This window comes from Alligator mississippiensis, chromosome 2 (assembly GCF_030867095.1).
Source record: "Alligator mississippiensis isolate rAllMis1 chromosome 2, rAllMis1, whole genome shotgun sequence".
NCBI lineage: Eukaryota > Metazoa > Chordata > Crocodylia > Alligatoridae > Alligator > Alligator mississippiensis.
Window position 1 is genome coordinate 51,213,923 of NC_081825.1, and position 25,778 is coordinate 51,239,700.

Below are 25,778 nucleotides of genomic sequence, written 5' to 3' on the forward strand. Positions count from 1 at the left end.
CTTGCTCTTCCTCCAGGTCTCCCACTTCCCCACTTACCTCAGGGCTTTGGTCTCCATCCCCTGGCAAACTTAGTTTAAAGCCCTCCTCAGTAGGTTAGTGAGCCTGCCTGCAAAGATGCTCTTCCTTCTCTTCATCAGGTGGATCCCATCTCTTCCCAGCAATCCTTCTTCTTGGCAGAACATTTTATGGTCAAAGAAGCCAAAGCCCTGCTGGTGACACCACCTACATAGCCAGGTGTTGATCAGCAGGATGCACCCACTCCTGCCCAGGCCCTTTCCCTTGACCAGAAAGATTGACAAGAATACAACCTGAGCCCCAGACCTCCTCACTCTTGTACCCAGAGTCCTGTAGTTGCTTTTGGTATGCTTAGGGTCTCCCCTGATAGTATCATTGGTGCCCACATGGTTGAGCAGCAGGGGGTAGTAGTCAGAGGGCCAGATGAATCTCAGTAGACATCTCAGATCCAGGCACTGGGCAAGCAGCAGACGTCCCAAGACAACAAGTCAGGTCGGCAGATGGCTCCTTCTGTCCCCAGCAGAAGGGAGTCTCCAACCACCACCACCTGCCACTTCTTCTTGGTGGTGGTTATCTCAGTCCTTCCCACCTTGGTGAGGCCTGGCCCATCTTCCTCCACCAATGGAACATGCTCCTCCCTCTCTGCTGCTAGGGCTGCATATGTGTTCTCCAGACAAATCACTGCAGATGGAGGTGAAGATCTCTGCTTGCTGCTGGAAGTCACAAGCCTCCAGCTTCCACCCTTTGGGTGTCCATGTTCTCTCTCTTCTCTAGTGCTGTGTTTGGCATTTCTTCCTCCACAGTCCTGGAGGTCTTCAGCATTGAATTGATGAATTCTTCATGGCAGAAGATGCTTTGGAGCCTCACCACCTTCTCCTGTAGCTTTCTTGCCTGTTCCCTGAGACACCACTAGGAGGCACAGCTCACATCACAGGCACTTCCTGACCTGGCCATCACTGGAAAGAACCTGCAATCTGCAGTTCCCACAGTGCCAAACCTGGACCTGGGTGGAAGCATCAATGGTGATCAGTCCTGTCTGGACAGAAACCTCACAGGTGCAAGCAGAGGCAGTGGGAGTGGCTCTGGCACTGTGATGCCCTCCAGCCATTTCCCTGTGTCTCTTAATCTGCCTTCTTTCCCTTACTGCTCTTCTTCCAAGCAGACCTTCCCTAGTGAACTTGCCTGGAAGCTGGCCCCTTTATTGTTCATTGGCCCCAAAGGATTCCTTTTTTTCCTGCTTCCTCATGCCAAGCTGAAAGCCTTGCCCCTCAAAAGGGGGGGTGCGGGAGTGCCCACTAACTGTCCTAGGAACTGGCCTGTGAGCTGCCTGCAAACTGCTTACGCTGCTTGCAGCCCCTGTTCGCTGGCTCCCTGGTCACCTTGGAAGTCTCCTTTTATACCAAAGAGGATGGAGCTAGACTGCTCTGTGGTGACAGATGACAGAACAAGGAGCAATGGTTTCAAGTTGCAGCAAGGGGAGTTGAGGTTGGATGTTAGGAAAAACTCTCGCTAGGAGGGTAGGAAAGCATTGAAACAGGCTACCCAGAGAGGTGGAATCTCCATCTTTAGAGGCTTTTAAGACCTGGGTAGGCAAAGTTTTGGATGGGATGATAAAGTCAGGGTGGTCCTGCTTTGAGCAGGGGGTTGGACTAGTTAACCCTCTGAGGTCCCTTCCAACCCTAATTTTCTATGATTTTGTGATTTTCTATACCCTGCTGGGCCCGGACTGGCTGTGCCCCCTTGTTAGGGCTTCTGTCAGGCCCAGGCAGCGATCACTCAGTAGTCAGCAATCACTCTCAGCTTCTCAGAGCACACACCCCAAACACACAGCCTACCAAACAAACACTTAGCAAACCAAAGGCATGCTTGTGTGTGTGTGATTTCCTAGGTGTGATAGAGTGCAGTCTTGATCAAACAGCCACAACAACACTGGTATAATCAAAGAGGCTCTCTCTGCCCTGCCCTATAGATTGGTTATAGAAACAGAAGGAGGAAGCTAGGTGAGGAGAGTGGGTTTTAAGCTGAATGACCTACTGCAGGCAACTGTAATTCTTTTCAGTGCTAGGTGACAGGAAAGAACTGACTCCGCTGACTGGAGCCCTGAGATAAGGTCTTCAGGGCTGTTTGAGAATAGCTTCCTCTCTGAGTCTGTCTCAAATGGAACATATTTGTTTTGGCCTCCAATGGCTTAGTTCCTTGGATCATCAAACTAGAGAAATGAATCCCATGATGTGTCCCACATGGGGCTTTAGCAGGACTGGGACTTAGAGATGCAGGAATCAGACTTCTGCCATCTGATCTGAAAAAGGAATTGAAAGAAGTAAACCAGAACTACAAGGCAACCTACACTTTGCCACCGGGTTTCACAGTTCTTTGCTGACGGCAGAGGATTGGTGAAACTTGGGGATCTGGGGTTCCATTCCAGGCTCTTGAGGGAGCTGTTTCTAGTGGTTGCAGACTCTTCTGCATATTTCCCCTTGCAACCTTGAATCCTGTTTTGTCCCCCAATCCTTTTCTCTCTTCCAGTCCTTTTTCTTCCTGCCCTTGCAGTTCTTCATCCCTGCCCCATTTTTCTTACCTAGTCAGCACCAATCATGTCAGTCTCCTTGTCAAGCAGGTCCTTGTTTTATACTCCAGACTCTTCACCCCAGTCCTAATTTTCCCATGAAATCCTAATCTCTTTCTTGAACCAATCCCAGTTTCACCCACTCTCCCATATTGTCATCTACTCTGTCCCTGCACCTGGCCTCAAGATGCCCACACCTTCCTCCAGTGTCCCCCATCCCCAACCTTGTTCCTTGGGCTTCTCCTTCAGTCTGTAACTTGATCCCTCCACCTTTCCTATCTTCTTCCAGTTTCTGTCCACTCCTCCCTCTGTACTATGGCTCTTCATTTAGCTATCCATCTTTCCTCCCATCCTCCCAAGTTCCAGGCTCAATTTCTCTCCACTGCAGCCCCCGCGCGCGCCCCCCCCCCCCCCGGTTCCCTGACCCCCCTTGGTTCTTGGGCCTTCGTGTCTGACTGTGGTAGCTTCACCTTCCAAACAATGGACCCAGCATAAAAGTGGTAATTGAGAGAAGAAGGAGCCTAGAGCTGTGATTGCATGGAAAGTCCTCTTCATCCACACTAGGCATGCTCCAGGACAGAATGCACGAGGGACTTAGCTTCTAAATTGAAGAAGTGTATTGAGCATGTATGAACTACAATTTTTCAAATATTTATAACTTGACAAAAGACAGTCCCTGATGCAAAGTCTGTATTTCTGTCAGATTTCAAGCCCCAGCTCCAAAGCTTATGGACACACTACCCTTTTCATAGAAACAGTCACTAGAAAACTTTAATCCAGGTCAAACCCAATTTGTCTCCTAACATGATTTGCAGAAATAGCTGAATGTTTTTGGCTGAAAATCAGCTAAAAGCAGACACTACCGTAGAAACCTTTAGACCACATGGTTAAAGTTTTGCAAAGTAGTAAGCAACTGCAAACAGCGTCTTGCAATGAAATTTGTGGGGAAACCTTTTAATAGATTACTAAGAAATAACACCAGGTATTACAAGTTTTCACATTACTTTTAGCACTTTAGTTTCTTGATGCCTCATATGTTCGCCACCCTCCTCTCCCAAAAGGAAGAACATTGTATTCAGTTTTATGGTTTTGGGAGTCTTTTTCTCAGGAGGTGGGGGCTTGCTTTTAATGTGTTTATATAACCAAGTGTTGAAAAAAAATCAAAGAAGTGGGTTTTGCACTTGGAATATGGAAGATACATGTTTGTGAGGTCCTTAATTGCTGAGGGAGTCTGTTCCATAGTCTCAAACCAGCACACAGACAACTACCCAATAATGAAGGACAAATATATAAGTAAACAATGCAGTCATATGCATTTTTTTAAAAACATGACTATATATGTTCTAGGGCCCTGTCCTGCTTGCATTTATGTCTACGCTGTGTGTAGACGAAATGAGAGGCATGTGTGCACAACACTTTAAAGTGGGCTAAATGCTTTTGCACTGCTTTAATGGTATCGGTGTTTGCATGCCTTGGTGGAGTATTGTGCATTAATTACAGCCACTGTAGCAAATTTGGTGGCATAATGCGCCTTAAATGACTTGGGGCGCAGCAAACTAAAACTCTTCCGGGGAGTTTTAGTTTGCTGCCCTACCAGCTGCAGAGTGAAGTGCTAGGCTCTGTGCAGCTCAGGAAGCTCTGCAGGCAGCCTGGCAGCAGCCTGGGAAGGCAGGCTATGCCCAAGAGAGGAGAAAAAAATGCGGAGAGCCTGATCTCCTACCCCCCCGGAGCCTGCCTGCCTGCCTGAGCTTCGCGGGGGCCTGGTGCCTCCTTCTATGGTTGCGGTGCCCCCGGGGCCACCTGAGCTGCCATGGAGGAAAGCACCAGCCCCCCCCCGGGACCACTCTGCCCACCAGCAGTTCGCCCTCCCCTCCCTGCCACTGGAGAGGCAGGTAAGTTGGGTGTGTGCACAACATGGGGGGTTTAATTGGCCCTAAATTGAAGTGGTGTTTTTAAAAACCCACCGCTTCAATTTAGGGCCCCTGTTTCATCTACATACGCTATGACAGAACTCCAATTGACTGCAAATGAGCAAAACTCCTTGCTGAGAGGTGACTGACTTGCTGAGGGGCAAGTTGTCCCTATATTTTAATTCTGTTTTGAGGCAGGAGGGAGAGTTAGAGCTTAAATCTGCCACTGTACATCAACATTGCAGGAAATTTAATGTTATAATCTATTTTTTTCACTTACATAAACATTTAAAAGGCTTTTTAATTTTTCATTATTTCATTTCAACTATGTGTAAGGATGACACACATTTATCAGATGAAATGTGCATCCTTTCAGCACTTGAAGTCCTGTAGAAGCTGATCTATAGCTACTCCTGGAAACTAACATGTCTTTTTTAACTGCTTTGTTAAAGTAATTGAATACATTGTTATTTTAAGCTATTACAAACCTTTATTGTTTGGACCTTTCCAAATCTGTCTATGGTTGTTGCACTGAAAATTAATCTATCAGATCCAAAGGTAATCTGTGGTGTCTATCATAGGACTAAAATCAAGATCTCCTGGCTCAAATGACCAATGATGGGCAAGAGTGCATGCTGATGAGGAACTACTGAGCTCAGGGCCCTCACCTAGTTATTTAAAATGTTTTCTGAGATATATTTACTACCACAGCTCTGATGATATACAATGATGTTATATATAAAATGGGAAGAGATAAAAACCCTTCTCACTCTGTCCACATTGGAAATGTGTTATTGCCCAATTTTTCTCATTTGATCTAGCTGTCTTAGGACCCAAACTGGCTTAGATAAGCAACTCAGAAAATGGAGGATTTATTGAATTCATTATAATACATGTACTGTTTAGTATAAATGATTGTGTTCTTTGTGAAACTTATTTGAATTGTCTGTTTGTCTTGAATTTGCATGTTTGTCTTGACAGTACAATTGTATCTCAGACATTAAAAGAAGCAAGACTAGAAATGTTGGCACTTTTTTTAGGGAAAATTGGGGATTTTGGCATCCAGTTGTCTGCAGAGGATAAGATCTCAGGCAAATTCTCTGGCTTGGGAATCACAGAATAAACCAGCCACTTCAGTGCTGGCGGGGGGGGGGGGGGGGGGGGAGGTGTACTGCTTCTGTTATGATAATAGCAGCAGAAACCCTTGGTGTCAGCACAGCCTATGCCAGTAAATAGAGTTTTCTGCTGCCAGGGTTACAACAACTTCCTTGAGTAATGGAAGCTCTTGAAAGCAGAAGCTTTCTGAAGGGCAGACCCACATTCAGGGGTTTTGCTACCCTTGTTATGTGTATACAACACAATACAGTCTGTCTTTTCACACCCCGAGCAAGCATGGCTCCTCTAGCAGTTTTACAATCTTCTAACAAAGTATTTGTCAAAAACAGCAATTTGTCTCTTCCACCACTAGAGGTCATAAAGAATATAACACAAGGGGATGCCCCTTCAGATGTCCTCTCACAATTATCTTTGTTTTATTTACAACTTGAAAAGAAAGAGAAAAGAGGTGGAGGGGGATAAGGTCCACCATATTGCTTTGTAAACCTGTTCCGTGTCCCAACTTTTCTATGTTGTTTTGTGGCCTCCTTCATTGTGTTAGGTCTGAAATGATCAAATCTAGGGACAGGAACTATATTTTCTTATATCTATTGTGAGATGCCCAACATAATTTTTTATTTGGTATAATAAAAGTAAAGGCTATAAAATATTAAACACATTGGCATATTTCTCTAACACATTAAAATTAGGAGATTAATATATTTTTTAGGTTTCAAGGTAATATTGGGTGTGGTGGTAGTGATACAAGTTGTAGTCTTACAAATTCTTGTAAGTAAATAGAGACATCCTTTATATATGTTTAAGGAACAGTTGCCTCCCCAGTTTTAGTTTCCCTGAAGTGCTTCAATTCCTGTTGTAGTTGTTGTATAAGTGTGTACAGAACTGGCCTAAAGAGTTTGGAAATACGAGCTAAATGATTCTTTTAGATACTGTTGCCAGCCTGGGCTGTTTCAAGGTGCATAGGCCAATCTGCCGCAGTATAGTTAAAGCAGAAGGCCCCAAAGCATGTTTTTTGGGTCAACAAAGTAAAGGAAGTGTGTTCTCTCCTTGTCTTGGGAAAGCCACTCTCTGGGCCTCAGTTCCTCATTTCTAAAATGAGGATAATATTTCCTCTTAACTGTCATCTACCTTGTCTTTTCATATTCTCTCTGATGCAAGAGTTTACAGTCTTTTACTACGTAGTATGGAGCTTCTCATAGTGGTGACTCACTCTTGTCAGGGTACTAGTGTATAATAATAACTAATATAAAACTGTGTGTACACAGCAATGCGAGAATCTTTGGGTTCTCTGGTCATCAAGGCCTGGATCTTCCTACCAGACTGGTGTAGCTGAACTACTTGTTTCTCCTCCACTGCCAGCCAGTTTGTTGACAAGGCTTTTTCTTCACAAGGGAAAGGAATAGAAAAAAGGACACTAAAATGAGTACTAAGTACAGTACTCAGTTTACATTTTTGATTTTTTCAGATCTGGGGCTGCAATCATTTTGCACATTTCTGGGGCCAGAGATGCACTCTGTGGTGAGTTTTCTTTTTCATACAAATAATATCTCTGTTTTGCAAAAATGAGCTTAGTATTTTACTAGGATTTTTAAAGTCATCTGCTTTTACTCTCTGTAGCACTTCAACAAGAGGCTCAAAACACTGTTGTGTTTGCGGAAAATACCATCAAAACGTACATTGCATTTTTGTCCCTTAGTAATTATACTCTATTGCAGTGTTTCCCAAACTTTTCCTCAGCATGATCCCATTTACGACCCCATTTCCTCAGCGTGGCTCTTCACTCCCAACTCACAGCCCTGTACCCCCCACCAGGTGCCCTTCACTCCTGACTCACAGCCCCCTGGCTCTGCTGGTGCCCCTCCCAATCCACAGCCCCCCACTTTCCCTATGTGCCCCAGGGCCAGGGCCCTCAGCCCCCTGCGCCCCCCCCTCCACTCCAGCAGCTCCTGAGCCCTGGCTGCTGCCTGCAGGAAGGCCAGAGCACGGAGCCCAGCTCCCTGCCCTCTGCCCCTGTATCCTCCCCCACGGGTGGCATGGCCAGAGCCATGGTGGGGGGAGGGAGAAAGATGTGGACTGCCCACTGTGAGCTTGAGACTCCCTGCCCTGCTGCTCTTCCCCCAGGCCTCTGCAGCCCAGGGGCAGCACCTGGCACAGGAGAGAGCGCCATGCCTTGCCCCCACCCACTGATGTTGCAACCCCATTTGGGGATGTGACCCACAGTTTGGGAACAGCTGCTCTATTGCTATTAAACCCTGTGTGCAGGGACTAATATCTAATTGATGTTAGATTACTGTCCTGCTGCAATCTCATTTCTTGCATGCTGCTGCTTATCAGTGTATAGGAGAGACAGGAGCTGAGCTGCCCCTTTTGAAAGCATTGTGGTTTTTGTGGATTCAGTAGTGCAGTTTCTGCCTTCCTATTGTCACTTGAGACAACAGAAAAAGAAGCTGTTCTAGAGGTCAAGGCCAATGGGTGCTATGGTCAAGGGCTTGTTCGAGTAGGTGTTCTGATGATGGGAGCTTGAAAAGGAGAGAAAGCCTGAAGAGCAAGTGCCAGTACTTCTTTTCAGTTACCCCCAACTCTGAGGGTTGACTCAGATGGCAAAAACATTAAGTTGCTGGTGAAGGACATGTAACTATAGTTAAATTTCTTAGATTTCTTAAGAGTTAATTTTATGAGTTATATTTCTCAGTCGTAGTCTGTGCTGGGGGCATAGGGCTGGTGAGCTTTTCCTGGTCTCATAACAATCTCTTCCAAAAAAGACAAGTATTGTTTTTCCCTGACAACAAAACCCCACCAGCAAACAAATCTCAAAGTTGTGGTAGACATGCTCATGCGTACACATAAAATAATGTAGAGATCAACTTTTCCTCAGTATTTCTTTTTTTGTTCAGGATTTTTTTACCTTAGCACTGAGCAGTGGAAATACTATACAACTGCCTTTGCCACAATTCCCAGGTGAAGAAATGTTAGAAGCTGACTTTTCATTGGTACTGTAGAATAGTTTCACAACAGATGTGGCTATCAAAGAGAACAGCACTTAGAAAGTCTACCCTACTTTGACCCTGGGTGCAGTGGTTATTTCAAGATCAGTTCAAACTGGTAAAAAAAGGAAAATGTAGGGGTTGCCCACAGTCCCAGTGACTTTGACATTGAAATAAAAAACTGGACAATATGTAGAACCAGATCCTCCCCTGCCTTTAGGCAGCCTTGTTTTGTCTTGTTTATGAAAGAGATTATATGACGTGGTTGCCTATCATGGCAAGGGACTGGATTCAATGACCCTTGAGGCCTCATTCCTGTGCTTTAAAACTGGGGGTGGTGTAGGTGCTAAGGTGCATGGTTGACAGCCCAGAGGCTGCAACTCAAGGCTGTAACAGAAACGCTCAAGGCATGGCCTGTCAGATTCCAACAAATCTGCAAATTCTGCTAAACAAGGATGTGGAAAGGGAAAGGAAGGAGTCTGGTTGATCCCTTGTGCCTCTCTGGGGATCTTCCTCTGTACAAGCCCACTGGTCTCAGCCTTCCACTTGCTCCTCTTCTGGGCAGAACCGCTTAGTGAATGTAACTATTGTTGTGTTTGTTCCTTCTTTGGACATAAATAATATGGAACTATATAATGATCCTTGAGTTGACCGTTAGACCTGTCTCTCCCCTCATTCATCTCATTACTATTTATCGGTATGATTCAGTGTTTCATCTGACAAAGTGTCTTGTCCATGTGGCAGGGTTGTTTGTTGTTGCTGCGTTGGTCTAAGGACATAGGCAGGCAAGATGTGGTATCTTTTATTAGACCAACTGAGTATTTGGAACAAGTTTATTTGCAAAACTACTAAAAAACAATCTATTTTATCTACCGTAGTCTCTTCATCCACTGAATTGGATTCATATTTGGGAGTAATTTACATACATTGGCATAGAGGGGCAGCAGCAGTAGAAAATGATGCTAGTAAATAGGAAATAGAAATGTACTAAAGTCCCCAATAGAAAACAATGGAATCTGAGCATAACTGCTTGGCATAGTATGGCATTCCATTCCATAGTTACTGTCTTTAGCTAAAAGGCTGTTCAAAGTTAATACCTTCATGGCTGTGGGAACCCTTTGCATTTTGGTGGTTCCATACTGCTGGAACAAGCTGCTTGGGGCTGTAAACAGCCCTACAAAGGAAGAACAGAAAAGGATGGATAAAGGAAAGGTTATCACCAGTGAGAGGGTCAGAGAAAGGAAATGCTATTGCCATTTCACAGTCAGTGAGTCATCAAGATCAAGTCTCTCTCTCTCACACACACACATACACATGCATACAATAGCTGTAGCATGCATGTTTTGGGAATTAGGATATGCTTATGTATTTTTATTTTTGAGGATAATTTAACTTGTTTTCACACAGTATGTTTTCATAATAGAAAATCAGTGGAAATACTATTTAAATGGGGAAGGGGAAATTAAGTAACATGAGATGCAATAACTGAACAAAATTCATTTAAAAGAAAAGGGAAGTAGAGATTCATCATACTGCAGAGGAAAAGGGCTTCCTTCAGATGGCATGGGCCACTACTTCCCCAGTCTTATCACTGTAGGAATTTTGGTGAAAAGTTATCATGCTTCTTCCGCTCACTGCATGTTCAAGTATTGGACTAGAATTGCAGCACAGATGACACACCTCTTTAAAGTTTTTGGGTGCCACTGCCTATACACATGCTCCGGTGGGGGAGAGGGGGTGTTTTAATTAGAGTGGCTCCTGGGACAGTTAGGAGGAAATATTATCTAATTAAAACACCACAAGGTCTCATGTATTCAGCATCCTGCATTTCAAAATGGCAGTGGGGGTGCTTTAACTAAGTCCCGTTCAACAAGCTTTAAAGTGCCTCTGCCACCATTTTGAAATGTGGGATGCTGAATACATGATATGCTGCAGCACGCTGGAGCATTCTAATCAGGATGCATCAGAGCATGTGTATAGGCACCCTCTGATCCCAAAAGATATTGATCTGTTGGTGGTAACTAAATAGGGAAAATTATTTCAAGGTATCCTTGAAATAATTACCCCTTAAGTTTCATTTTCTATTAGGAAGCACATTATGGAGGGCTCAGAAATATGGGGAAACGCCACATGTCTAGGTTACTGTAACAGGGGACATTTTCCCTCTTTTTACTTGGAGGAAGTAAGATCAGGGTTGCAAAATAAATGCAGCCTGCAAAGTGACTAACTATAAAGGGTAGCAGGTATATGTGGCACTAAGTGGGCTGTAGGATACTGGGCTGCTGAACAAAGGGTGAACAGCACCTGGGCCTTATTAACAGCAAACCAGGTTAGCTGACTGGAAGGGGGAGACGAAAGGAACATATAAGCCTCAGCCTGGGGCCCAAGGCTCAGACTGGCCCAGATTCTCACAATAGAAGGTGATATGCAGGCATGCTATGTGGGCAAATAATTTTGTGGTTTGTTTCTATTGCTGTTTGGTGTTTGTGTTACACCAGAAGACTGGGTTGTGGCTGTAGGGGAGAATTGGAGGTCACACAGCAGGGTGCCTGGGAGCACTCTGGGTTTCAAGGTCTAAAAGGGGCTGGGGGATCAAGGCAGGCTTAGGCTGAGTGGGCTAAGGCCTTGGCATGGGTGCAGTGAGGTGGGCCAGGGACACAGCATAGGGAGAAAGACAGAGCGCCGGAGGCCAGAGATGCATGCTATCCTCTTGAGTTGTGTGTGGGCTTGTAACTGGGTATATGCAGCCTGTGCAGGATGTGGCAGAGCTCTGGGATAGGGACTAGTGCAGGATGTGTGCAGTGCTCTGGGATAAGGACTAGTCCCAGAGGAAACCAAGGGCCTGGAGGGCCCCCTAAAAAGCAGCAGGTCTGAGACTAGCAAAAGGAGGAGGGCTTGAGGTGTTAGTGCTCCAAAAAGAGGCACAGGTGGGGCTGAGGCAGAGGTGCTGATGCCTGAACAAAGTAACCAGAATCAGGAGGGGTTCACAAGGGAAGTGCCTTGGAGTTGCTCTATATTGTGAGGGGCTAAGGCCCAGACAGAGACCTGCCAGTGTCCAGGACCCAGTGGGCAGCTAGGTGTTAAAGCTAGGGAGAAAGGGCCAAAGCCCAGAAGGTCCAGTGGGCCCAGATGAACGTGAAATTGGGCCAAGGGAGCCCAAACAAGAGTGAAAGAGCCTTGTTCCAGTTAGGGTGTGAGTTTGGACTGACTAGCAGCCTAATGATGAGCAAAGCACTGAAAGCCAAACTCTGGATATCTGAAGGCAGCCGCCCAAATCTGTTAACTTTTGACATCAAGAAGTGGCAGGTGAGAGAGGAGGAGGCAGCCAGATGGGGGGAAGCCGGAGTAGGAGAACAGCTATAGGGTGGCCACTAGAGGGTGCTGCAGCCATCCCTGGAGGGGGAGCTAACTACAGTTATCTATGGCTCAATCTGAATTAATGGTGTCATTGCCGCTTCATCTGTGGTGGCACTGCTGTGGTGGCCAACTGCCCTGATGTAGATGCAGCTCTTTTAGCAGGAGTTTTTTTCTGGTGCCAGAGACATATCAACTCCTACAGTTGGCAGATGTTATGCATCTACACCAGGGCTTTGCCAGCATAGCTATATTAGCTATGGCAAGAGTGTCAAACGTATGGCCTGCAGAGCCATTCTATCCAGCCAGCTCAGAAGTTTGGGGGTGTGGGTAGTAGTGGGATCTGCCACAAAATTCAGGGCCCCTGGGCCCTGATGGACACGACAGCTGGCAGTATGGAGGTGAGCAAGGGCCATGCAGATACCTTTAGACCTCTTCTAATGCAGCTTGGTCCTGTCACTGGGCCACAGGGCCCCCCACTGCCAGCACTGGACCCACTGTAGCTGCTGCTGGTCTTGTGGATCTGGCACAGGGTACAGGGTGAGTTTGACATCCCTGAGCTCTGAAATGATCTTTTCAACCCTTATGTCAGCTAGGCTGGCAGAACTTTAGTGTGAACAAGGCTAAAATCACTAATGTGCAACATGAACCACTTTAGTTTACAGAATGGTTGTGTAATTTAGATCACTTAGGGCATGTTTACACATCGTCCTATGGCAACATAACAATCATGTGTGTCTACACGTGATCACCAGCTATGTTACTGGTACGTTAGCGGTGCACTCCCTGGGTATAACACACCATCACGGCAACATAGCGGCAAAATTTACTTGCGCACCATGTGCACAGTGCAGTGACCATCTGTACTGTGCCAAAGGGAAGTACTAAAGCACAGCACCATAGCAACATCACTGTGCAGCAATGTTTAGACATACCCTTTAGAACTAAAATACCAATACAGCTAGGCATAGTACTAACTGGTATACCCAGATGCAGTCCTTTTACTATGAGTAATATCATTACAGTCATTGTATCTGTTCTGTCTATCTTGGGTAATTATATGGTGACCATTACTAAAGTATTTGTCTGTCTTGCAATCTAATGTACTCTGTGCAGTGGGATAGGGCTGTGGTCTCCATTTTACATATGTAAGACATAGAGACAGCAGCAACTAGATCCTGTTTGGTCATGTAAATGCCTTGACAGGACTAAGGTGGAACGTAGGTCCCTAAATTCCAAAAAGTGATTCAGACTGGCCCTGTACCACAAAACCCAGTAGGTGCCTAAGTTCAGGTGGTGCCTCCATTTTGGGCTGTAAAATTCCCTACACACCTACAATTGGACCTGTGAGCATTCTAAAAAGTGTTCCAGTTTGATTGCCTAGAGATCAGTCTCCCACCTCAGTTCCTTTGCTATCCAGAATGCAGTGTTGTTAAGACCCCAGAAGGACCCAATATATTAGGTATGCTCAGAGCATGCCTAACTCACACCAAGCATTGAGTTCAGCTTAAAAAGCTGAAAAAGCAATAGCCTAGCAGTAATAATACTAATGCAGGAGACCTGGGTTCCAGGACCATCTGAGCCTGAGAGGATTCAAATGCACATTGCGCACTCACCAGGAGAGTGCCCTGACCATGCAGGCTATAGAAAACTTTGGGTGAAGTCACTTTTTACTCCTTTTGCAGCTGGGCCACCGAGCAGAAAATAATTCAAGAGGTGTGGAGCCAGAAAGAGAACAAGCAAGAAGGACCCTGGCTGTGTCACCCATCTGTTAGAGCACACCCCTGAAAAGGGAAGACATCTCCTGTTTCTGAGTTTGCTTAACTAGTTTACATTATTTAGTTAAAAACATAAATAAACTTGGGAACAGAACCTAGGTTTTCCCATTCAGAGCTGAGGGCCTCAAACCCCAGGCTACAGACATGGGGTCCTATTTATTTGTTCTCTTTCAGTCCCCATGGCTTCCATTCTTGTTGGCTCAATGGCCCAGTTTCTGCAGGAGGGATGAAGATTGCTCCCATCCAGCCTGTTCTATGGCCAGGTAGATGTTCTACTCCAGAGAAGTAGAAGAGTATATTTGACTCTTCTTCAGGCTAAGAAGGGTTTATAATCCAGGTGTCCCATTTCTTGGGCTAGTGCTCTTATAATTATTCTATTATACAGAAGTTGTATACACTCCTTCTCTTTGTTCTCCTGACTTACATGCATGTTCTGTGGCAAACCTTTCTGCACCTGTGAGACTGGAGTTTTAGGTGAAGTTCAGTTGTTTCCCAGAACTTATCTGGATCATAACGGGTTTAGGCAGAAATTAGATACCTTGGTGGCTTTGTGCCACTTGAGAGCATACACAGCAGCCCAAATCCAGCTGCCAAGGAATCTTTTTAGGCCAAATTAGAGATACCTAGTGAATCTAGGTACCCCAAACCTGTTCAACTGCTGAGTGGTATTGATTTGGAATGCTTTTTGTGACTTAAGACATTTTGAATTCTGCCCTAGTCCTTTGTTGGCAGGTACAATGTTGATCAGGATCTGGCCATAAGTAATTTTCCCAATGTCACATTGTGCATAGTGCAAAACAGTGTATATAGGACAGGGTGCATCTTTAGTGTAGCTGTTGCTATACCTTTTGTGTAATGGTCAGGGGTAGCTAACACTGAATATAATATAAAGAAATTGAAAATAAAATTGTGTGCAGTATAAAGATAATGGAAGGTCTGCAGTAGGCTTATAGATATTAATATTAGGAGGCAAATGAATGAACGATTCCCCAATCATTGTGTTTCTGCTACCTCTGGCAAGTTCTCTTACCCTCTTCTGCAGCTGTTTTTTACTATGCTATGTTTGGCGTGTTCTGCTCAGACCTGAAGAAGATGCATTCAAAAGTTCATCTAACTCTTTCCAAACTACACAGCTTGTCCAATTAAAGATATCACCCTAAGAAATCCTTGCTTCTTGCATGATTCCCCCAGGTAATTTCAAAGTAGCTAATTTTACTTTCTGAGCACGGGGGGGGGGAAACAGAATCATTTTCTCTCAGTAAAGTTAGAGGTAAAAGGAGCTGAGAATGGAAAGATCTCAGACAGTGGTTATGGGAAGAAAATTCTCAGTCTGATCTCACAGCTTTTATGATGTCAGTAGCCGTATGCAAGAAACTATATGGTTCTTCTCTGTGTTGTAGTAATAAACAGGCAACTCCTTCAGGATTGCAAGATCAAGCCCAATGCTTTTATTAAGGAAACTGTTAAAAGAAAAATGAAAACTTGTGTGTAAGTCAGGTGACATCTTACATCAGTGACCAAAAAATTTGGGTAATCTTATATTTTGTAACTCAACATAAACCGTGAGTTACTCTCATTAAAGTCTTTATTTTTATCTTCTTTTTTTTGTTTTTGGTCAATTCATTTTCAATGCAAAATACAGTTCTCCTCTTCAGACCCATCAATATTTTCCACAACAAAGACCTGGTTTCTGGCAACCCCATATATTATGACTCATAGTGAATTTGAAAAAAAGGAGAAGCAATGTATTTTTGATTCGTGTTCATGTTAACAGCATTTTCTCACAGCCACATGTTCCTCTCCACTGCACAACATGAAGAGGGAGGAAAACAATAGCAACAGACCCCAAGAAAGAAGGCAGAATTAAGGGAGAGAGACAAGAATTATGCTGCATGGTTTTCCTATTACTCTGAAGCTTATAGATGTCCCTCTCTGCGGCTGGGGTTCTATTTGGGAGGTGATAGGACAGAAATAAAGCAACTCATGGGCTGAATGTTGTATGCAGCTTGCAGACCCTAAGAGACTTCTCAATGTTCCATCCAAAAATGAGACAGGAAGAAGAAGAATAATCTCCAAATCCTTCTAGGCTGAGACTGTTTTAGGAAGCACAGCAAACTAGTGGGAGGTAGGGGATAGGAATAAAAATATATTAAGTAGTTATTTAATTCCAAGCATTGTTTTTTTCAGACAGCTCAGTTGATTTGAAAGTTGTTTATGAAATATTTTGCAGATGGATGTGCTGTTTCTTCCAATATGCAAACTGTATACCAGATGGTCTTCACATCTGGATTAGCCTATAGTACAAAGCAAGAAAAATAGCTGAATTTCTAAGCAACTGTTCTAAAAATGATGGAAAGTACCTCAGAACTTGAAATCAGTGGAAGCTGAGTACAGTACTTATTATCTCCATTTCTGACATGCCATTGAGTTCTGGGGGAAATGTAAGATTTTTTAGTGTGTTGTAATTGAAAGAGTCTGCCTTCCCCCTTATAAAGTACTAATAATCTTTACAAATCTTGCAGCCTGGAATGGCATACACTGCTCTTGGGAAGAATCAGCCTGGCTTAGTAGCTATGAAAAATAGCAGTTTTTGTTTTTAACTTAAATCACACAAAAGCTCTAAGCTAATGCAACAACATGTTGGAGTGGGTTCATAAGAGCCACTAATCAACCATCTGTCACCACAGTGAAAGCAAGGTTGGGCTGATGTCCCTTCTGGAGTCATTTCCCTTCTAGATCCTGTTAAATCATCCCTTCCAGAGGGAGGGAAATGTATAATATGCTCTAAAGTGACCTGGAAAGGATAACCTCTGAGCCCATCACAGAGTTCTTGTCCTCCCCACCTTTTTCCCACTGTACAACAATATGTTATACTAAACTGCTGTCTGTTGACTAAGGGTGCCTACTGACATTTAGGCAGCCTGTCAGGGAGGTGCTCTATCTCATGGCACTATATACAAAGTACCATGAGTTAGAGTGCCATTGAACCCAATAGGCATTCAGTTGGAGGGCTCAAGCTTGCCTACACTAGCCCTGGCCTGCAGGCAAGGACACTCCAGTAGCCTCTCAGGAGGCTGTCGAACCGCCCCTCTCCCCAGCCCCATGTCCCCTAGCCCAGTTCCAGCTACAGCAAAGCTGAGCCGGCAGCTGTGTGCTGCCCCTGTTAAGAGGCTTGGGTGGGGGCTAGGGGAAAGGAGCCCCACTGGCTTTGCAGACCCTCCCCAGCCATCCCGGGTCAGGCCTTGCTCCCTTTCTCCACCCCTGTCTCAAGCCTTTTGACAGCAGCAGTGCACAGCTGCTGGTTTGGAGCTGCCAGCTCAGCTTTGCTATGTCTAGAGCAGGGGGAGCAGGGAGGTGTTGGAAGAGAGCCCACTTGCCACATGAGCCCGGCCCAGCTCCCCTCAGTGCCCCAGCTGGGGGGGGGGGGGGTGCCATGAGGCAAGGGGGCTCTGTTCAACCCTGCCGCCTCTCCCCAGGTCAGCTGTGGCAAAGCCAAGCTAGTAGCTGCGTGCTGCTACTGTCAAGAGGCTTCGGCAGGGGCATGGGGGAAGGGAGTCCCCACCACCTCGTAGGTGCCCCCCAGGTACCCTGGCTGGGGTATTGGGGGGAGCCAGGTTGGGCCCACAAGGCAAGGGGCTCTGTTCCCCCAGTGCCCCACCCAAGCCAATTTGACAGCTGCAATACATAGCTGCCAGCTTGGCTTTGCAGCAGCCAGAGTTGCGGGAGCAGAGGGGGGGCAGGGGGGGAGCAGAGGAGGAGGGAACGGAGCCCCCTTGCCTCATTGCCCTGGGCTGGCTTCCCCCAAGACCCCAGCAGGGGTACCTTCCCCCACCCCTCTTTCCCTATCCCTCCCCACTCTGCATAGGGAGGAGGCTGTGTCTTCTCTGTGACAGCTCCACAAAGGCACATGGGATGTGGGCAGAATTGTCCTCACTTAATCCTCACAAGGAACCTGAACAGAAGTTCCCTAAGGCACTCTGTTCTACAGCGCCTTCAACTAATAGCTGATTTAATGAGGGTTAATTTTTTGCACAATGAGATATTTTAAAAGCACTTTGCTGCTGTGAATGTGTGTTATATCATGGCTGTAGAGCACTTTCAAAGGCCTCATCGTGTGAAAAATGTAACTTGTGTAAGTGCCCGTAGTGCAGTTTTTAAGAACAGAGCCTTTGCCACTTAGTATTGCTTCCTTCTTCCTGGTTACTGGAGTGGATTGTCCTTCACATATATTCCTGTTTTGTGGAGCTTATCTCGGCAGCTTTAGTCTTTTCTACATGGGAGAGATTTTTTTTCCAGTATATGTTTAGACTTTTTGGCACCAGCTGCCTTGCATCTTTTTTTTTGTTGCATCTTATTTCACTATAATCAGTCCTTTTTTGGAATCACTATCTATTTTTGAAAGAATTATACAGACACAAGGTTCCTGTGGACATATCTTCATTCTGAACTAACTCTTTCACTTCAGAGAGTCATTCCACATCTATCACACAGTGCATTGCTTCACATCTGATTTGTCCAGTGTGGTATCTGTTTGCTTTCCATTGCTCCAGGGGCAACTTGGCTAGTGCGAGTCAGGAACTAATTTGTCAAAATTTAAAAGTTATATGAAAAACATCTTGGTTTCAACAAGCTTTTGTCAGAACACAGGCAGAGTTCTGAAAGGAATTGGTCTGATTTACTGGCAGATTGATGAGGAACTCGGGAATTCATGGTCTCCAAATCAGGTGCAGGGAGCAATTTGGATTGCCACGGATCTGGGACCAACACTTTTGGAGTCCACCTCCCTGCCATGGAGCCAGGAGTAAAAAAAACCCGTTAAGATCCCTAGCTCTCGCTGGGGCTAAGCTTTTAGTTGTGCTGTAGGGAGTCTGGAAGCAAAGAGGATCCCAGCTTAAACTGGAGTTCATACTGAGGATGATGGGACTTCCATGTCTGGGCCCTGGCACTCCTCTATAATGAACTTCATGGAGATTTCCAGGAAGTGGTCTTCCACATCTAATGTTCTGCAGCAACTGCCAGTCATTCCCGATTTTACTGCTGCTCTCTCCTGTCCCAGAAGTAGGCCTAGAAGTGGCATTCATGTGCCAGTGACAATGCGATTCACAAAGATATTAGTTTATGCTATTTAAAACAAATCAGCATGCATTTGAATGGTTTCAGTACTCTTTTAGGTTAAATATATACCTGTATAATTATAGCAGGAAAAAAATGTTCTGCTGAAAATCTTTTCTGTGGATACAAGGCCTAAGGATGGAGGCACATGACCAAGTTACCACACATGAGATGCTGCTTACTATCCTAGGTGCACACACTCTTACGTTATGGTAAATTAAAGCTAACCAGCAATAAACTTATACCTCTTTCACTGAGGTGCTACTGAGGCTTATCTTACATTTACTATGGAGGAAGTGGGTGCACATGGGCAGTAATTGTGGAACTGATGCATAATAAAACCCTACTCTCTTTGACCTCAAAGTATTTAGATCATGTACCTATAATCTAAAACACTGTCTTGATGGGCAAAAAGGGCATGTTTTCCACTCATGTTAGCTCATATTAACATAATAGACCACATTTTCTTGCATGTAGCACATGTTAGTTTCCCAAAAAGCAGCTTCTGGAGATTTCAGAGTGCATTATATGGGAGAAGCTGTAGTAAGAGCAGTTTATGCCAGTTACTGACAAAAATGCAAGTAGAATCTGTGTGTGACTCACAGGGCGGGTACAGACATTTGGTGGGGTTAGACCACATTAATAATGGCCACCTGATCTAACTTAGTTCACCCACATGCAGACCTTACACTGAGATCCCTAATTAGGTCAATCTAAGTGTGAGCTGTGCAGAAGTTCCAGGAATGTTAGATCAGTCAAAAAATGGCCAACCCAATCTAATTTAACTGTACCTCGGAGGTGCACTAAGTTAGATTGGGCACAGTTAGACTGATCTAACTGAACTTCTGTACATATTCTGAGCACAGCCCCCTTTTCCTACTCCACCCCCTGCCCCTGCCACTGGACTATTTTTAGCCCTCTGTCCCTCCCTCTATCCCCACTCAGACAGTCTCTCCCCTCCATTGACCAGCCAGCTGCCCTGAGCCCATCAAACTCCCCAATCCCACAAGCTGCTCCCAGTGTGTTTTACTGGCATTTGCTAGTCCTGGGAGCCAATTGAAGTAAGTTGGGATGGGGGGAGGGGCAGGATCAGGGGGTTGGTTCACTGGGGGGTTGTTTGTCTGGGGGTGGGAGGATCCGACAAGGAAGTCCCATCATCCTCAGTATGAACTCCGGTTTAAGCTGGGATCCTTTTTGCCAAAATAGGGGATTTTCCTTTCACATAAGGAAATAAACAACTGTAATTGTTTAGTTAGGAAATTGGCTGGTCCGAAAGGATTAAATCACAGCTCTTGTGTATACCAAGCCAAAGACACAAGCTAACGTTGGAAATGATTCTGACTGACCAACTTGTACTTATGGTACAATATAGTCAGTTAACTGGTTTCAAATCTGAGACCTTGTCTACCTGGGAGAGTTTTATCAGTTATCTATCTAATATAGAGTATAGACAGCTGAGCAAGTTAGCATGAGGTGCACTAAGGTGTGGACTTACTAGCATTGTCTGTACCACATCAGTGCAGGTCCTTGGGGAGAATGGGACTGAGGATGTTCATAGATTCATAGATTCATAGATGCTAGGGTTGGAAGGGACCTCAATAGATCATCGAGTCCGACCCCCTGCATAAGCAGGAAAGAGTGCTGGGTCTAGATGACCCCAGCTAGATACTCATCTAACCTCCTCTTGAAGACCCCCAGGGTAGGGGAGAGCACCACCTCCCTTGGGAGCCCATTCCAGACCTTGGCCACTCGAACTGTGAAGAAGTTCTTCCTAATGTCCAATCTAAATCTGCTCTCTGCTAGCTTGTGGCCATTATTTCTTGTAACCCCCGGGGGCGCCTTGGTGAATAAATCCTCACCAATTCCCTTCTGTGCCCCCGTGATGAACTTATAGGCAGCCACAAGGTCGCCTCTCAACCTTCTCTTGCGGAGGCTGAAAAGGTCCAGTTTCTCTAGTCTCTCCTCGTAGGGCTTGGTCTGTAGGCCCTTGACCATATGAGTTGCCCTTCTCTGGACCCTCTCCAGGTTATCCGCATCCTTCTTGAAGTGTGGCGCCCAGAATTGCACGCAGTACTCCAACTGCGGTCTGACCAGTGCCCGATAGAGGGGAAGTATCACCTCCTTGGACCTATTCGTCATGCATCTGCTGATGCACGATAAAGTGCCATTGGCTTTTCTGATGGCTTTGTCACACTGCCGACTCATGTTCATCTTGGAGTCCACTAGGACTCCAAGATCCCTTTCTACTTCCGTGCCACCCAGCAGGTCATTCCCTAGGCAGTAGGTGTGCTTGACATTTTTCCTCCCTAGGTGCAGCACTTTGCATTTCTCCTTGTTGAATTGCATTCTGTTGTTTTCTGCCCACTTGTCTAACCTGTCCAGGTCTGCTTGTAGATGTTCCCTGCCCTCCGGCATGTCCACTTCCCCCCATAGCTTTGTGTCATCTGCAAACTTGGACAGAGTACATTTCACTCCCTCGTCCAAGTCACTGATGAAGACATTAAAGAGTATCAGTCCAAGGACCGAGCCCTGCGGGACCCCACTGCCCACACCCTTCCAGGTCGAAACCGACCCATCTACCACGACTCTCTGGGTGCGACCCTCCAGCCAATTCACCACCCACCAGACTGTGTAGTCATCCAAGTCACAGCCTCTTAACTTGTTCACCAGTATGGGGTGGGATACCGTATCGAAGGCCTTCCTGAAGTCTAAGTATATGACATCCACCCCTCCTCCTGTGTCCAGGCGTTTCGTAACCTGGTCATAAAAAGAGACTAGATTGGTCAGGCACGATCTGCCTGCCACGAACCCATGCTGGTTTCCCCTCAGCATAATTTGTCCTGCTGGGCTCTCACAAATGTAAGCCTTGATAATTTTTTCAAAGACTTCGCCAAGGATGGAGGTGAGACTGACTGGCCTATAGTTGCCCGGGACCTCCTTCCTCCCCTTCTTGAAAATGGGGACCACATTGGCCCTTTTCCAGTCCTCCAGGACTTGGCCTGTGCGCCACGAGCGTTCGAATATTCCCGCCAGTGGCTCTGCAATGATGTCGGCCAGTGCCTTCAGCACCCTCGGATGGAGTTCATCCGGGCCTGCTGACTTAAAGGCATCCAGTTCTTCCAAGTGACTCTGCACCATCTCAGGGTCTACGCAAGGAAGTCTGGCACCTTGCTGCTGCCTCTCTACAACCCCAGTGAGAGACTTGTCGTGCCCCTCACTTAGGAACACTGAGGCAAAGAACTCGTTGAAGAGTTCAGCCTTGTCCCCCCTGCCCGTCACCAATTGTTTCTGCCCATTTAGCAGGGGTCCTGTTCCTCCCTGGGCCTTCCTTTTACTCCCTATATATCTAAAAAACAATTTTTTGTTGTCTTTTACTTGGGATGCCATCCTCAGCTCCATGGTAGCTTTGGCCCATCTAACTGCCTCCCTACAAGCACGAGCAGAGGAGGTATATTCGTCTTTGGTGATCTCTCCCTGTTTCCACTTTTTATGTGCTCCCCTTTTGGCCCTTAGGCTGCCCTGGATTTCTCTGGTCAGCCAGGGAAGCCTCCTGGCCCCGTTCCCTCTTTTACCTCGCACAGGGATCGTCTTGCTTTGTGCCCGAAGGATCGTTTCCTTAAGGCACAGCCACCCTTGGGCTCTCATCACTTCAAAACTCCTACTCTGCAGTGCATCCTTGACTAATCGCCTGAGTGCATTGAGATCAGCTTTCCTAAAGTCTAGCACTCTCACCCTACTAATTACCTTACCCACTTGACGTCTTATGGTGAATTCTATTATTAGGTGATCACTGTCTCCCAGATGGCTACTGATCTGTAGGTCCCCTACCATGTCATCTCTCGTTGCCAATACCAGATCCAGTATGGCATTCCCCCTAGTGGGACCGTGTACCTCCTGTGTCAGGTGGAGGTCCTGTACACGGGTTAGAAACCTGCATGAGCGGTGGGACTTTGCTGTTCTTCCCATCCTAGTCTGCACTCCAGAACTGGAAGATCAGATCACTTATGCGGCTGCTCCAGATTCATCCCTAAAGCCCATTCTCAGACCAGCCAGAGACTGAGGACTCAAGAACACTGTCTGGGGATGACTCTAGAGCCACCTTGCTAGTGAAGTTCCACCTCTGGACTGTATCAACAGAGCTAGGTGGGAGGGGTGTACTCAAGCCCATCCTTCCCAGAAACTACAGTTACACCATATCAGTTGCTCTCTGGAAATTGCCTGTGTGTATACTCTTCCCCTGTGGTAAATACAAAATAACATACCTGCTTTTCACTGAAGAGTCAGCTTCCTCTCATTTTCTATGGAGTGAGACTGTACACATAAGCATTTATTGCAAAGTAGCTGACACACTGGGCGCACCTATATGAGGTGCTACTGTGCAGCAGCTTGTTGTGACTGCACGGTAGTGTTAGCGGGCACTAAACATGTGGCAACAATATTGCGCAGTAGTAACGAACTACTGTGCAGTAGCTCATTGTGACTGCACAGTAGCCTCTGAAAAAACCCATGTGGTGATGGTACTACATAGTAACGCTGGTTATTGTGCAGTCATTTAGTACGTGCATGAGCTCATCCAAATACTAAATGACTGCACAGTAACAACTGCGCAGTCTGCCACTCATGTAGACACGGCCACTGGAAATTTAAACCCTACTTTACTTAATGGTAAGTTGCTTGTGTGCTCATTCTCATGTTTATACAAGTGCAGTCCCTCCTTTGTGGACATAACTGGTTCTGGTAAAGAGTGATTCATCTTAAACCCTATCCCAGTGTCTATGCCAGTGGTTCTTAACCTTTTTAGACTCAAGGCACTCCTCACTGAACTTGAAGCACCATTTGGAAAATGCCATCTCTTAACTTCCACTTGTTTTTTTTTACTACAGAGAAATAATAGAATGATTCTTCTGTTGCAAAGAACTCAGAAGGATCACAACAAGTCAGAATGGTTTTGACACTATGGATTCCTATTTGAAATTTTTGGCTTTATCTTGTGAATTGTGTGTAAGTGTGCACACATAATAGTGCTAATATCGTGCATCACCCTTAAAAGGATCTCGGTGCACCAGAAGGTGCCGTGGCACCCTGGTTGAGAATTACTTGTTTACACATTGAAGTTATACTGGTACAGTGACATGGTTTAAATTTTCAGGAGGATATACCAGAAAAAAATTCAAAGGTAAGCAAGGCCTGAGTCTTACCAGGGCTTTTCAGTTATCCTGCACAAACTGATTTGAACTAACATGATTGAAAAGCTCACGCTTTTAACTGTCAAGACAGGGTATTTGCTATGCCATCAATGACCTAAATCACTCTCTCTTTCTTCATTTTTTATGAGTTAGGACCAAGGCCTTGATTGAGAGTTTCATTGGTTTAATGAAAGGTGTGACTTTAAAATTAATTAATTTAGCTGAAATTAATGCTGAATCCAGTGTGGAAATACTTAATTCCATTCATCTTAATTAATTTCTTCATTTAATTAAGCTACATTCCGATGAACTAGGCTTATATCAGTTAAGGAACATCCACACTAGGCTTTGTAGAAGGTCCACTAAATTAATTTAATCATTTTAGGGCAGGTGTCTATGCACCAGAGCCCCCTTTAAGCTGGTGGAAGATTGAATTATAGATAATACTGTGGGCAGCTGGGCTGCTTTGCTTAGAAGTGAGTGGGCTGTGCTGTTCCCATGTAAGAACAACAGAGAGGAGGTGGCAAAGGGTGTAACAGCAAGCTGCAGAGAGACACCGTTGTGCAGTATGGACTTGCCTTGTTCCCCTCCCCCCATCTGGCTCTGTGGGTAGGTTTTACATGCATTCATATATAGTCATCAGAGAGAAGAAGACACACACTCACAGGCAAACCCACAACAAAACCCACACAGGCAGAGCTGAGAACCCTCTCCAGGAAGCTGACTTATACTAAACCACTCGCATATTTCTTGTTACATTACATCTTGCTTTGCTGCCCCTGCCAGCAGATGAACTAAACCCAGTCTCCTGGGCTTTTTTTTTTATCTTTCTTAAGTAAAATACTGAGAACCTGGTAAGGAAAATTCAACTGAAGAAAAAACTTAGAGCTGACATTTTCTTCTTTATCTCCCACCTGCACTTAGAATGTTCTGCCTTCTATAACATTTATTTTTGAGAGCCTTGTTCAACTTCCTGTGTCTGGTGAGTCTTTAAGAATTTTTTTCCTAAATGCCATTATATAAATATATAATTTAAATCAAGGTTAGTGTTTGTCACTGTCACTGTTGTCTCCTCTAATAAAAATTGATATAAAATGCTATAGGTTTCACAACAAATACTTCATATTATATATTTGTATTTGTGACATTGTATTTTAAATATAATCTAGTCCTTGGCAGGCTTCTTACTATGCATGTTTTGTTTGCTTTAAAGACTTTTTTACTTCAGCTTAAAATGACCTGTTCTCAAAGAAGGAATATGTACTATTAAATGAACCACTAACATAATTTTTTTGATGTAAGAAAAAGAAAGTAAATCAATTAAGCTAAAGACCATGGGTCTGTATCTGACCTGATTTACTGTGGTGTAAACCATGAATAACTCCAGTGAAGTCAGTAGAGTTCTACATATGTACGTATGCCATGTAACCCGGCATAATTAAAGGGGAAATATTGTCCCTTCTGTCCTTGAGAGAAAATAATATTATTTTATTTTTAAAAGTTATATTCTAGCATAAATTTAGATTGTTTTAGTGATATTTGTCAGAAAGGTAGAATGCTTGATGTTTTTATAAAGTAAAATTAATATTAAAAAGTTTTTAATTAGCTGTTTTCATCTCCATTCCTACTTTTACCTGTACCCTGGTGCAACTAGGGGTCTTTCATGCTTGCACTCTTCCCAACCAAAAGGCCTTGGACACAACTCTCCTCTTCCATTTCATATGTACTTCTTCACCTCCTCTCTGCTGTAAAACAG

At 45.0% G+C, this 25,778-nt stretch overlaps 1 protein-coding gene across 5 annotated transcripts in view; it reads left to right on the forward strand.

The window, feature by feature from the left end:
• The first annotated feature begins 6,995 nt into the window (after positions 1 to 6,995).
• Positions 6,996 to 25,778, forward strand: part of RHOH (ras homolog family member H) — a 36,486-nt gene continuing 17,703 nt past the window's right edge. For 4 of the 5 annotated variants that reach the window (XM_019480728.2, XM_019480733.2, XM_019480748.2 and 1 more), the window contains exon 1: positions 22,325 to 25,004. The gene's annotated coding sequence lies outside the window, so the exon portion shown is untranslated. Of the gene's footprint in view, positions 7,127 to 22,324; positions 25,005 to 25,778 lie in introns of those variants that run through there. The other variant, XM_019480745.2, reaches the window with a different exon arrangement.